The 13,997-nt window shown below is 47.6% G+C and overlaps 1 protein-coding gene across 1 annotated transcript in view; it reads left to right on the top strand.

Annotated features, from left to right (window-relative positions):
* Positions 1-525: 525 nt before the first annotated feature.
* Positions 526-13,997, top strand: part of Diras2 (DIRAS family GTPase 2) — a 29,223-nt gene continuing 15,751 nt past the window's right edge. Inside the window, exon 1 of the mRNA XM_057788058.1 lies at positions 526-960. The gene's annotated coding sequence lies outside the window, so the exon portion shown is untranslated. The remainder of the gene's footprint in view (positions 961-13,997) is intronic.

The following is a 13,997-nucleotide window of genomic DNA, read 5'->3' on the forward strand; positions in this document are numbered from 1 at the left end:
GGGAGAGAGACTTCAGGCACGCGGGTAGGGAGATTATCCTGATTACCTAACTGATGTTCAAGGGCCTAACTGTGGGCCATACCATTCCCTGAGCAGGGGACCCTGGGCTATATACATCGATCTGGGCAGCAGCATCCTCCACACCCCTAAGTCCTGGTTACGGATGTGATGGGAATCAGATGCTTAAGGTGTTTGCTGTCCTGCCTTCTCTGACGTGATCTCTGAGCCAGAACAAACCCATTTCTCCTGAGGCTGCTTTTGTCACAGCTACAGGAACAGAAAGTAAGACCCTGTCCAGCGACAAAATAAGGCTTATAGTGTGGTAGAGAGTAACTGCCCTAGGGTGGGCGCACAGTTTAAAACAGAAGAATTCAATGTCCTGTCAACGAAATGGTTTTGAGTCATTGAATTTTCAGAAAATTCCAGTCTCTTGCCATCTATTCCACAAACTGTCGGTAGAGGGCAGCTGAAGGCTCTTGGCGAAAAGCAGGCGCCATTGGAGCCCCAGTGGCCACCGCAGCGACCGTGCTACTCCAAAGCCAGAGCTTGAGGAGGGCGGAGCCGGAGGCGGGAGGCCAGAGTAAGAGAGCACCGCGTGGGAGGACTGCGCAGAGCCAGGCGTGTGTACTGACGGTTCACGGCAGTGACACCGTGCTGGTTGTTGCAAGGCTGTGCAGAGCCGGGGCGGGTGCACAAGGCAGTGAGGGGCAGAGTAGGGCACAGGACGTTGCACTGGGCATTGCATTGGGTGTTGCACTGGAAGTGCAGGGCTCTGGGCTTTGCACGGGGCGTGCGGTACTCTGGGCGGTGCACAGGGGCGGTGCGGGGCGCAGGGCAGCTGACAGCGTCATCAGCCGGGAGCAGCGCGCGCTCCGCCTCAGCAGCCACCGCATCGAGCCGCGCTCAGCAGGTCCCGGAGCTGCGCCTGGAGACTAGCCGCGCTGAGCGGGCTCTCCCCAGGTAAGCGACATGGGCTCTCAGCTGGAGCTGGATGCAGCTCGCGGGTGCCGGGCGCTTTTTGCAAGTCGCGGAGCCAGATTACTCTTCGGGGCTGAAGAACAGTATGCATCCCAGAACTGGGAGAGGGGGACCATCCAGCCTCATCCTGCATCCTCCAGGAGCGGAGGGGAGGGGTGAGCACGAAGCCGTAGCTCTGTTGGGAGAACATTAGAATGAACAACCAACATTGCTTTGAAAGAGCAAAACCTCTGGGTTTTACACAGATTAGGGATCCCGTCCTAATAGGAGTTGCGGTTGGGAAAATCCTTCGACTGCAGGCATTGTCATGAATGCGGAAGTGGATTTAGGAAAAGTCACGGAAAGAGAGACAGCAAGAGATAGAAGCTTTCTGAGTCGAGAAGAATCCGCCGGGGGATTCCTCATGCTTGGAACCCGGCCTCTAGACTTAATGCTCCGGAAAGAGACCCGCCTCAGCGTCTCCTTTCCCATTTTAAAGACGAGGCTTGGGATATCCACGGGACTCCCTTTCTGCTCCCGGTGGGAAACTGGGAGCCCAGGCAAGGCTAGGTGTAAGAATGTGGGTCTCCATCAGAGGACAATGACAGATGGCTGCCTAGGGGTTGGACTTCACCCTGTTGTGCAGTTTCACGCCCCAGTTCAGATTCTTTGGGGTTGGGGGAGTCTTTGGCACTGAACACCCCGCGCCTCAGTTGTTCCATGCTTCCAAAGGCGGAACACAGTGTAACTTGAGTGGAGGAATTCGTGCTCAGCCCGCCTTGCTTAGGGATTTATTTTATGTTCTGGTCCTTGTTACCTTTAAATTGGCCCCAGGCATGCTAGTTTATCCCAGCAGAAGTTTTATGATTTGCTTTAAAAAAAAAAAAACATAAAATCTTATTTTAAAGGGATATTTTGTAAGTAACAATAAAAGAGCTGAAGTATTTTACATCTCAAATCATCCCAAATGTGCTCTTTCCCACTGGCATTTGGATTCGAGGAGGTGGAGTGGGCGGGAGAGAAAAGAGGAAGATAAAATTAGAATAAATTTAACTAATTTGTATGGGAATCATACTTTTTTATTGCTGTTGCCTGCGATTGCAGACTGTTCAGTTTTATCTGTGCTAGTCCTTTATATTCGAGAGGCCCCTGAGCTGGGGCACAAGAAGACACAACAACACCACGTCCCCCACCCCTAATTTATCTGAGAAACGGAATATGCCACAGAGAGGAGGCCCATTTGACTGAGGCCGCGGTATTTCGTGCTAGTGGCTGTCCCCAGGAGAGCACAGGCCAGGGATGGGGAGAACGAGGGCTAGCTGCTGAGTAGCCAGGCTCAGAAGCTCTGCTCACTGCTCAGTTTTCTTGTGCTGGAAACCAATCTGCAGGGCTTATTCAGAAACCTCTAGAAGCTTTTGTTGTGATTGCTTTAGTAGGGATGCTCCTGAGGTCTGGGACACACAAGTTGAAAGGCATGCTGGAGACTCCAGCAGCTGGCTAGCAACCAGCCTTGCCAACAGAACTATTTCGGCCTGAGAATGGCAGATGGGGACCTTGCTAGCAGCTTCACATATGTGTTCCATCCACGTAATTCTGTATTTCACTAGAAGCGACTTATTCTCATCACAAATGGCAGGACATCAGATGGAACAACCCAAATCTCTGAAAAATAATGGGGCTTGTTTCATAAAGAAAGAAATTTTGCCTCTCATAGTCAAACCTTTATTGCTCATTCTCAACAGTTAAGGGATGGCTGGCATGTTGAAATCAGTTGATGGGTTTAGACAAAAAGCATCACATGTCCAAGATGAATGCAGTATGCTTTTGCAGCAGAGAATTTTTATTTGTCAAAGAGAGCATCTGGTCACCCCTGGTGGGAAGGCTCTGCCGCTTGCCTGTCGAAAGTACTCGGCGTTGACTTTTCAGCACAGACAGCCAGTGTCCCGTTCTCCCTCTCACAGGAGCGTCAGTGTCTCTATTGATCGTCTGTGCTTCGGCAGGGGCACATTGGCCGTGGACAGATGTCTTTTCAGGACTAAACTGATTTCTATGACATTAATTGATTTGGGTAATGATTTCTCCAGGGAACATTTCAAAAATGAAGGTGATAATTTCCATGCAGTCAAAACTGCTGAGATTCTCTCCCTCCCTCCCTTCCTTCTTCCCTCCCTCTTTTCTCCTTCCTGGTCCCCTGTCTGTGTGTTTGTGTGCAAGGGGCGAGCACCTGTGTGTGGGGGGGTACATGTGCGAACACGTGCGTGTACATTCCTTAGAGTGATGACCGGAGATCATTGTCGAGGGGCTTCTTTGGTGGCACTCTGACTTGTTTTTTGAGGCAGAGTCTCTGACTGAACTTGGAGCTCACTGATTGATTAAGCTGCTGGCAGTGAGCCTCGGGAACCCTCCTGACTCTGTCTCCTGAATTACAGACACGAACTGCTGTCCCTGGCTTTTTTATGTGGGTGTCACGGATCTAAATTTAGGTTTTCTTTCTTCCTACACTTGAGCTATACTGACTGAGCCATCTCTTCAGATCCTGGGGCTCTTTTAAAAGTTAAATTTACTAATGCCTGCATACATAGTTAGGCATTAACGTAATGTTATCTCATTACTTTTAAATAGTGCTTTAGTTTTTAATTACGTGGCAGGCTAGTGTCTCTTCCTCGACTTGGTGAAAAGTTCTTGAAGAGACGAGAACTGATGTCTTCTCTCTCTTTTTTCTGTTGCTTCTGGAAAGTTCTGAAAAGAGATTCCTTACAGTCCTCTCCCTGGGGCAGCAAATGCTGCCCTGAAAATCAGTGCTGTCCAACAGACATGGAACCGGGAGTGCTAACATGCAGGATTCGAATTGCATTGTTAGACACACCAGAAGAGAAAAAAGGAGCAGGTGAAATTAATTTTGATATTTTCAGATTTATCTCACATGTCAAAACTAACCAATTAAAGGTTTAGCCGCATGAAGCACCAATACGTTTTCCTTCTTTTCTTTCCCCATGCTAAATCTTAGATCCTCAAGGGCATCGCTACTCAGTGTGACCAGTGGCTAGTAAAAGCTAGCAGAGGCCAATGGAATGGCTTAGTGGGTAAGGGTGCCTGCCACCAAGCCTATTGACCAGAGGTCAAACCTGGGATTCACACGGTGGAAGGAGAGAACCAATTCTTGCATATTGTCCTCTGACATCCTAACACTTATATGTGGAGGCTAGAGGACTGTTCCAGGAGTTCTTATTATTTTGGGACAGCGTCTCTCGTTGGATCTGGAGCGCATTGATTGATTAGACTAGCTGGCCGCCTAGCCCCAAGGCTCCATGCATTTCCACCTCTTCATCATTGGGATTACAAATGTGTGCCATGTTCTAGCTTTTATGAACACTGGGCATCAAACTCAGGTTCTGTTCGCACAACAGCACTGTACTGACTGAGCTGTCTGCTCAGCCCTCTGTGTACTTCTCTGCCAGTAAATAAAGAGGACCAGCTCAAATAATTGTCGTGATCCTATGAGAATTAGTTGTCTGCATCCGATCTTCCTGGAGACTAGAGGTCTTTATTGCAGAAGCCAGGAATAGGCACCAGCTCTGTCTAGGAGGTACTGGCCTGGGTTTGCTTCGGCCAAGCTTCCTATTTAGTACCTCTACTGAGGAAGAACCAGCAAACTCTTTGCTAAATTCATGCACATTGAACAGGCAGTGGCTAGCTGTGTGATTCGATACAGCGTCTCTGATCTTTGGGTGCTATTTGCCACAAATATGAGTATTATCAGTGTTTAAATATGCTTATTTTGACGTCATTAGATAAGGTTTGTGTGAAATGTAGCTCTCTACACTTGACTCTTGGAACCTGCCTGCAGCTTGAAGCAGCGTTGTGAATGACCTGAACGCAAGGGCTTCATTATGGTTCAGCAGGCCAGTCAGGGCTGGAAAGGCACCTACGGATGCCCCTGGGCCCTCTGACCAGAATTCATAATGGGAGACTTTGAAAGAGAGCAGCAGTTGTGTCAAAGAACTTCAGGCAAAAAAAAAAAAAAAAAAAAAAAAAAAAAAAAAAAAAAATTCCAAAGCTAGTTAATGTCTGGAAAAGGATTATTTTTCTTTGAAAATAGAAAAACTCAAGAACCTTCCATTCCATTAGGGCCTTATACAGTGCATATCCACACATCCACTCACCCACACTACACAGTCAAATACCCTGCACACCCACATACTCACAAACACACACACACATCCATAAACACACACATCCAAACACTCACACAAACCCAATACCCACATATCCATACATCCACACACCCACAAAACCACAAACACACACATTCCCACACCCACATATCCATATACCACACACCTACATACCCATACACTCATATACCCATATAGCCACATTCCCACACAGTCATACGCCCACATATCTACAACCCCCCCACATTTATAGACACACATACTCATATTTCCACCTGTCCAAACACCCACACATCCACATATTGACACAACCACATACCTACATAACCACATATCATACATCCACACACTACATACCCACACACCCACACATTCATATTTCTGTATGTCCACACACCCATCTACCTGCATATCCATACCCACACTCCTGCACACCCATACATCCATACCCCAACACCCTAACCACATATCGACATACATGCATATCTTCATACAACCACACACACATACAGCCACCTGCCCAATTACCCATCTGTACACACTCTCTCATAAACAGACATAGGACACTTCCTTCTTCAATGTTTCTAGAGGAGTAGGGTCAGTCATGCATCAAAGATTTAAGAATTCTTTGGGGAGGAGGAAGCTTCCTACCTGTGGCCCTTAGGTTTCCAGGTGTTTGTGTGTGTGTTTGATGCTGGGCTTGAACTTCAGCTGGCTTCTTATTGTAACAACTTTGGATTTGGGTTTGGGGGCTGATCTGAGAGAAGACGGTCAGAACCCATGCCTCTCTATCCAAGGCAAAGTCATGCAGAATCCATCCATCTCTCTGTGGCATTCAAATCTAATCCTTGAGGACATCCCAGCTCAAAGCAGGACCTTCATAAGCATGGACTCCCTTTTCCAGTGTGACCACCTAGCCTCAAACACCCTAAGTGTACACATCCGAAGTCAGTACCAGTGTGACCACCTAGCCCCAACTACCCTAAGTGTACACATCTGAGGTCAGTAGGTTGCCTTCCTCTTCTCATCAATGAAACGGTTTCCCGAGACTTGAAGAGAGATATCTATCACTGCTCCCCCCGAACCATGCTTAATAGTTGTCCAAGCATCTCACTTCTTTGTCTTGACCTTTGCCCTCTCTCTTAGGACCTCTTTGAACTTCACTGGTGGTTACCAGACACTAGAAAGCAGGAGAGAAGATGGGGGAGGAGTAGGTTCTTGCTCACTGATTGGAGCAAGGTGTGCCATGGCCCAACAACAATCTCAGATAGCAATAGCGAAATGTGCATCTCAACAAGCAAGGAGAACTGATGTGCAGAGTTCTCACCCTAAAGACAATGAGGAGAGGGAGATGCTTAGCCTGATATATGACAGGTATCAGGCATCAACACTCAACATGCTACATCAATTATTTGTGTGTGTTTGTATATGTTACTTATATATAAAATTAAAACAAATTTAATTCAAAATTTAAAAGGATGAGCTAGGGAGATGGCTTAGTCAGTGAGGTGGTTGCATCACACGTATGAAGACCTGTGTTTGAGCCCTGGAAGGTAAGTAAATACGCAGTATGGTGGCATGAGTTTGAGATCTCAGTGCTGAGGAGACAGAGACAAGAGGATGCCTGGGACTCACTGGACAGCCCTTCTAGTCTAATAGGTGGGTACCAAGCCAGTGGGAGACCTTGTGTCATAGGATTGGATGGCATTTCTGAGGGTAATGCTTATCTCGCTTCAGTGCGTACCCAAGTGCAACCGTGCACATATGAGCATGCATATACACCCCCCTACACATATACATGCACTTAAATTTTAATTGAGAACAGTGAATGGAAAGAGAACAGGCATGCCCCTCGTGAGCCCTGCCTGACCATGGTAGTGAGGTAGATGCACATGCTTGCGAGCAAAGAAGAGCGTGGAATTACGGGCTGGTGGAAATGGCTGGGTGACCTAGATTTGTAAAGCTCCTAAATCACCCACATTATCGTGATGGCCAAGTAAGCATTTTGTTTGGTGTTTTGATTTTCCCAGGCGGGTTCACATGGAAAGAATAGGGAGCGGATAGAGAGTTACCTCCCTGTTCTTATGTCCTTTGAATGCTTGTCTGAATCCTTCTGTTTTCACGTGTAGTAATTTCAGCAATTTTGAGGGGGGGGGGTAAATTGGATCATTGGAAAAGATATCTAAACAGAAGCAAATGTAAATATGGGAGAGAGTGTAATAATCTGAGAGCGGGGGGGGGGGTATGTTTCTAACCTGAGATACTAAAAAGAGAAGATCTGCTAAGTTGGATTCATACATGTGGTGGTTTGAATGGAATTGGCCCCCATAATCTCATAGGGAGTGGCACTATTAAGAGATGTGGGCTTTGTTGGCGTGAGTATGACCTTGTTGGAGGAACTGTGTCACTGTAGGGGCGAACTTTGAGGTCTCGTTTGCTCAAGCTTTGCTTACTGTGATAGAGACCGCTTCCTGTTGTCTCTGATCAAGATGTAGTCAGTACCGTGTCCGCCTACATGCCGCCATTCTCCCCACCAGGATGATAAAGGGCCGAACCTCTGAACTGTAAGCAAGACCAACTTAAATATTTGCTGACAAGAGTTGCCATAGTCATGGTGTCTCCTCACGGCAATGCAACCCCAAACTAAGACAACGCATATTCTGCATTTTTGCCCAAATAGCAACAACATCAAAGAATAGATATTCACAGCCTATTTCAGTTAATCTGATTTCTTAATTGGGCAGTTTTCGTGGCTTAGACTCATCAGAATCCCTTGAGGGGTTTGCGGGTCTCACAGCTCTAAGACTTGAACTGAAGTGTAGTTCAGTGATACAGCCATTAGCTGACATGCAAGAGGCTCTGGGCTTGATCCTCAGAACTGCAGAAGAAAAATAAACAGATAGCCAGACAGGCAGGCAGGCAGATAGACAAACAAACAAAAAACCCTGATCGTTGGTTTCAGTACTTCAATCAGCAGGTCTGATTCAAAATCTAGATGCTGGTGACCCTGTTTGGCCATGAGGGTTTGAGAGGAACTCATTGTGTAGACCAGGCTGGCTTCAAACTCCCAGAGACCTACCTCAAAACACAAAGGATAATAGTATAGTCTCCTTGTGTGCTAGGAGGTATCTGAACAGAGAGCAAGAACTTCTAACGTAAAGATGTTCTCTGTCAGAGTCAAACGCAGGTATCTTGAACCACCAGAAAGAAACAAAGAATTTGACAACATACCACAGCAGGCAAACTTGAGGAATCAGCGTTCACATCCCATGGGAGATGAGAAAGCAGAGAAACTGGCAGTGGTTTTGGATTGGAAAGTGAAAATGTACTAAGGTTAAGATTGGCTATGTCCTTTAACCACAGCAGTACCAGGCATAAGAGATTTTTCTCCACAGATATGATTTTAAAGATGAGATATTTATATAAAAGTGGTTATTGATGGAATAAAAGACTTCCCACCATGGACTTCTGTACAGCTTATAGTGAGCAAACTGCATATCTCAGGAGACCAGCACTGGACAGACGGTAGGCTAGAACTGGACAGACAGCCTGGACAGAGGGCATAGTTTCATCTCTCTAACTCCCCACCTCTGGTTGATCTCCCCCTCCAACTGTGGATCCCTGGATTGTTCCCTCACCATGGTTCTAGGCCTGAGTGTCTGCCCCAGCCATTAGCTTGCAGCTAAAGATCCCCTCCTCTCTCACACACTTGGAAGAGAGTGCTTCTGGCAACTGAGCAAGTTGCCAGTTTGAATCCGTGTGAAGCAGTGAACCTGCTCTGCGCAGACTGGGAAGACGATGGAGTTCATTTGTCTTATGTGGTTTGCTTTTCATAATGATCAGTAGTGTCATTTTTGTATCGGTAATGTTTTGAGATGTTTAGATAGTGACATTCTGAGAATTTACTTTTCTGTGATTTCCATCTTTTAGACAAGTTTTAGCCCCCCTGAGACTTCTTAATGAAAATACAAGTCAAGCTTTAGGGTAAAGACAGCCCTGAGACTGCCAAAGGGACCCAAACCTAGGCACTGTAGAAACTCATAGAAAGTATGTGCCTGGGACTAGTAATATGGCTCAGTGGGAAAGCTCTCATGCAAGCATGAAGACCTGAGTTCAGATCCCCAGAACCCACTCAAAAGCATCGTGGTAGAATACGCCTGTAGTATCAATGTTCCTACAAGAAGACGGGAGGACAGGAGAATTTCCAGATGCTCTCAGATCAGCTAGTGAAGTGGTGAACAGCAAAGAGACCCCGGCTCAAACAAAGGAGGAAGGTCGGGACTGACACTTGAAGTTGTTTACATACATACACACACACACACACACAGAGAGAGAGAGAGAGAGACAGAGACAGAGAGACAGAGAGAGATTAGCAGTCTTTCTTTTCAACCATACACCCAGCTGCACAGTACTATAAATGCATGTGCATATACAGACACACAGATCTCCACTCTCTGCACACAAACACACCTTCCTTGTTACTTTTCCAGAAGGGTCTAGAGCAGTGGTTTTCAACCTTCCTAATGTTGCAATCCTTTAATACAGTTCCTCATGTTGTGGGGACCACAACCATAAAATTAATTCATTGCAACTTCATTAACTGTAATTTTGCTGCTGTTAGGAACCATAATGTAAATATAGGATATGCAGGATAACTGATATGCGACCCCTTGGAGTCATGACCCACAGGTTCAAAATTACTGGTCTAGAGACTTATCAGACCTTAGACCAAGGATTCCCTGTAGAGTGATGCTTTCTTTCCCCTATTATCCCTCTGCTAAGAACACTTAGTATCATCTTATCATTTCATTCCTCCTTCCTGAGATGCACAGAGCCCAAGGCAGCCTGACCTCAATGTCTGGTGGCCTGGCTTTTCCTCGCTAGACTAAGCAGGAACTCTTATCTCTGGCTGTACTGAAATGGGAGCTATCCCAGGATGCAGGTGTAACCTGTGTTCCCCACCCAACCCCCAGCGTGTCAGCTCAGCCACTACACAACAGTGTAGGTGTGCCCTGCTCACCTCTTGGTATGGGTCTTCAGCGAAGCACCCACAATGCCTTTGGTGAGTCAAAGGATGCTCAGCTGTCATAGGATTGCTTTTCTCAGCTGCATGTGATCCAGACTTGAAAGCTGCTTGGCTGTGTCATGGGGAATGTTGGAACCAAGGGCCCCATGCTCAGGGGCTGCAGGCCTCCACTGGTTTTCAAGGCTTACTGGATTTGCTGTCCTGACCATGCCTGGATGTGGCATTCCATGACCGAAGACTCTGCAGCTAATATCTGGTATAATGGATAGCACTTCTCAGCTCTCAGACCTCATCTTTCTGGTCCTCTAGAATCCTGGGTCTTCTTTCTTCTTGGATAGCACTTCTCAGCTCTCAGACCTCATCTTTCTGGTCCTCTAGAATCCTGGGTCTTCTTTCTTCTTACCCCCTGCGTGTTTACATTCAGATGAACTTGAGCTGAAACACCCCATCCTCAGTCTCACTTCCTTTATCTGGAGAATGAGGCCACTGGTGCCTGGGTCACCCTTAGACTCTTGCTGGGTGTGTAGGGGGTAGGGAGAATGGTGTATCTGTAGGTGTGTATATATGTTCATATATGTGCTGGTGGGCGTGCATATGGCAATAAGAAGTCAAACTCAGGTATTGTTTCCGCTGGAGTCATGTCCCTTGTTTTATGGGAAGGGTCTCTCACTGAACTTGGAACCTGTTGATTCAGCTAGGCTGGCTGGCTAATAGACTCCACGGTCTGCCTGTGTTTACCTCCCCAGTGCTAGGATTATAGGCATTTAACATGGTGCCACTACGGCATATTTGTGTGGATTCCAGCACTTGGGCTCGGTTTCTCAAACCTGCATAGCCTGTACATTACCTCTTAATGGTGCCCCTCTGCCCATCACTAGTCGCTGCTGATGCCCTACTGTTTTCTGTTGATTTAGTCTGCACTTCCTTTGCTTCAGGCCTGCTTTGTCCCTCTGCAGAAAACCAAGACTCTCTGCAAGGGCAGCCCACTGTCCTTGGGTAGCCCCGTGATACTGGCTGTGCTTTCTTCTGGTATCCTTTTGTGTGGCCTCCCCTTGCTGACAGTAGCTCTTCCCCTATCATCTGAAAGACTCACACTACCCCCTCCAGCAGAATGTGCAGCCTTGAACCAGCTGAGACAATCTTTCAACAGAGAGCCATGGGTGGGACCAGAGCAGCAGCTCCACTGTCTTGCTGTGGTGGTAATGACCTAATCCCCTACTATTGTAGCTTAAGGCTCACTAGAGAGATCCGCTCGTGGGGCTGGAGGATGGCTCTGCAACTACCAGCATACACAGATCTTACAGGTGACCGCAGCTTGGGTCCCAGCACCCACACTGGGCAGTTCACAACTGCTTGTGACTCCAGCTCCAGGGGACTCCAGTGCCTCCAAAGGCACCAGCACTTGTGCACAGACATACAAATACTTTTTTAAAAAGAAGTCTTAAGGGGGGCACCAAGTCACCAAAACCCTTGTCACTACCACAGATTTATGAAAGGTGCCAGAGCAGAAAACACGGGCACTAGGGTAGAACTCCTTGCCCAGGTACTGTCTCCCACAGTCAGCTGATTAGTCCAACCCTTCTCAGTTTGTTCCTTAGAAGCACAGCATAGATTCATTCATGCCCTGAACAGACTGTTTGTACACACTTCCCTTGGGCTGGCAATTCTCACCCCTGGGGGTCCAGCAGCAGCAATGAATGGATCAGATAAAACAGCAACAACAACAATAAACAAACCATGGATAGCTTTTTAAAAGCAGAGATACAAACAAACTTCAAAACGAGGAAACGGTGCAGGGAGCCAAGAAGGCCCCTGTGCTCCAGCGATGAGAAAGAGGAAGCCACAAACCACCACTTGGCTGTAAATTGAGGCAGCTTGGCTAGAGAATTCTGGTTGAGAAGGCTGATGTTTGAGCCTGTAGGAGATCAGGATGTGAGCCCCATAGATGTCTAGAGAAATAGTGGTCAGGAGAGAGGACCACCCAATAGGAAGGTCCTGAGACAGGAGCATGCTTGGTGTGACCAGGAGCAGTGGAGACTTGTATGGTTGGGAAGAAGTGAACTAAGGGCACAATGGTAGAAAACAGGTGTGTTGTGTGCATGTGTGTGTGTGTTTGTGTGTGTGTGTGTGTGAGAGAGAGAGAGAGAAAGAGAGAGAGAGAGAGAGAGAGAGAGAGAGAGAGAGAGAGAGAGAGGCCGATTGAGGGGACTTGAGCATGAGTGAGTGCTCTGGACCCCACGGGGATTGGAAGAGCCCGAGGACCATGTGGAATTAGCCACCTGGGTGACAGCTTCAGAAAGGCTGGTACTAGACATAGAAGCTTGGAGAGCTGGCAGTGGCAGCGGAGAGCGACCTGTGGGTGGTATCTCCGGAGGGTGTTGCTGATGGAGTTGGTGTGAAGTCTGGGGGCATGTGGGGGTAAGGAAGACCCCAGGGTGTTTGTCCTGGGCAACTGGCAGGATCCTGCTGATGGTACCTGAGATGAGGATGCTGCAGGGGAGTCTCGCGTGGCTGTGTGGGGGAACTCAGCTTTGCCCAGATGCAATGCTCTTGGAGGAGTCAGGGAAGTCATGTCTACAGTCTAGGAGGAAGGTCCTGGCCATAGGTTGTGAGGTTGGCAGTTGTTGGCATAGGGGTGGTGTTTGAGTCCATGAAGGCATCCACCTGTGCTGTGGTGGAGAGCTAATGAGTAACCAGGGCTGGGGAGGGAGGGAGGGAGTCCTGGTTAGGGATGTCGAACTCATCTTCCCATCCTTCCCTATCCTTCCCCATCCTGGAGGAGCTGTTCTCAGAATGCATTGGAATTGCAGGCGTCTTACAACTAGGCTCCTGTCTCTAGGCCTGCCCTCCTGCTGGGTCTTCACAGTGGTTGTTTTGATGGAAGTGGAATGCTGTGGCTTCCCTGTACCAGCTACCTGGTGGCTTCCCATTCAGCTCAGATCACGCCTGATACCTAGCCCACTCCCTCGAGTCTCCATAGGACCTGTTTGTTCCTGTCTCTGCCTTTGCTGACTATATATACTTTATCCATAGGAAGGCTCCCCCTTGTTTCCAGAGTCCCTTAGCCCCTGCCTGTGTCTATGCCTGCTGCTCAGTGCTGGACAGTTCCCGTCCCCTCGACATCACCTCTCTTGGAACATTGCCCAAGCATCCTGCTTATTCTATCACACCATGTGTTCTTGGACTGGATGGGGCATGTTGCATTGACTTGTCTTAATCAAATGGACCCACAATGATGGAGACCTTCCATGTGGAAGTGTTGTGTAACAATTGGCTTTTCAAACTTTTAATTGTGCAGATAGGAGAGTTTTAATTTTTTATTACGTCTGTATCTATCTATCTATCTATCTATCTATCTATCTATCTATCTATCTATCATCTATCTATCATGTGTGTGAGTGTTTGTACATGAACATGTACAGGGTGTAGCTTTGGGGTATTAGTTTTCTTCTACCATGTAGGCTTAAGGGATGGAATTCAGGTCATTGTGCTTGGCCGCTGAGCAATCTCACTGGCCCAGAGGGTAGAAGTTCTCTCTCTCTCTCTCTCTCTCTCTCTCTCTCTCTCTCTCTCTCTCTCTCTCTCTCTCTCTCTCTCCTTCTCTCCCTCCCCTTCCTCCCTCTGTCTCTCTCCCCATCCCTCCTTTTCTCCCTCCCTTCCTCCTTCTGTCTCTCTCTCTCCCTTCCCTCTTCCTCCCTTTGTTCCCTGCTCCTCTTTCTCCTCATCCTCCTTCTTTGCTCCTAAAAGCTCTGGGACATTCTCTGCCAGTGCTCAAGTTTCTTACATAAGATGGAATGATATTAGCATATAATCTCTATATAACTTCCCTATGTTAGCCC

The sequence above is a fragment of the Chionomys nivalis genome, chromosome 13, assembly GCF_950005125.1.
Source record: "Chionomys nivalis chromosome 13, mChiNiv1.1, whole genome shotgun sequence".
NCBI lineage: Eukaryota > Metazoa > Chordata > Mammalia > Rodentia > Cricetidae > Chionomys > Chionomys nivalis.